Here is a 710-nt window from a genome sequence, read left to right on the forward strand (position 1 = left end):
ATGGATGCTGACTTACCTTGTCTTTACTATATTATTTTAAAGCCATCACTTAAAGCTGTCGAAGGCCTAAACACTGTAGCTGGTTTATTCAACATTTAGCGAGTAAGATTCCTGTATTAAGACACTGAAGTGGATGCAGCAGAAGAGCTGCAGACTGATTTATTTAGAAGTACTTTCTTCTAAAAGCTTATTTTTGTGTTCTTTTAAAGGGTCAGTCAAAGCCTGTTGCAAAAGCACCCATAAGGTATAATAAAGGCTTAAAAAATTATATGAGTTTATACTGAAACACTAGCTGGCATGATGAAGATCAGTGTTTCCCATGAAAAATGCATAGGATGCTCAGAAAGAAAACACTTCATGAGCAGTAGTGTGTGTTGTTATTTTGGTATTGATTTCATATCACTATGATTGAAAAAGAGCTTTTCCCTAGCAGCACTTTTGTTTTGGAGAAGTATTTACTGCAAAGTTCAAATTTGTCTGAGTTGACTGGCTGCTATTAAAGACATTTCTTTGGGGGATTGCCTTGTCTCTGCATGGAAGGCCTGCAGAAAGGTTCATCCTGACGAGTAGAAAGTCAAGTAGAGGTGGTAGGAGGCCTGCACAGATGAGGAAGGAGCTCCTAAGTGAACCCACCCAGGAAACGTGGAAGAGGTGGAGGCAGGGGCAGTTGACCCAGGAGGAGCATGGAGTTGCTTTCTGATCCTGCAGGG

This window comes from Caloenas nicobarica, chromosome 5 (genome assembly GCF_036013445.1).
Source record: "Caloenas nicobarica isolate bCalNic1 chromosome 5, bCalNic1.hap1, whole genome shotgun sequence".
Lineage (NCBI taxonomy): Eukaryota > Metazoa > Chordata > Aves > Columbiformes > Columbidae > Caloenas > Caloenas nicobarica.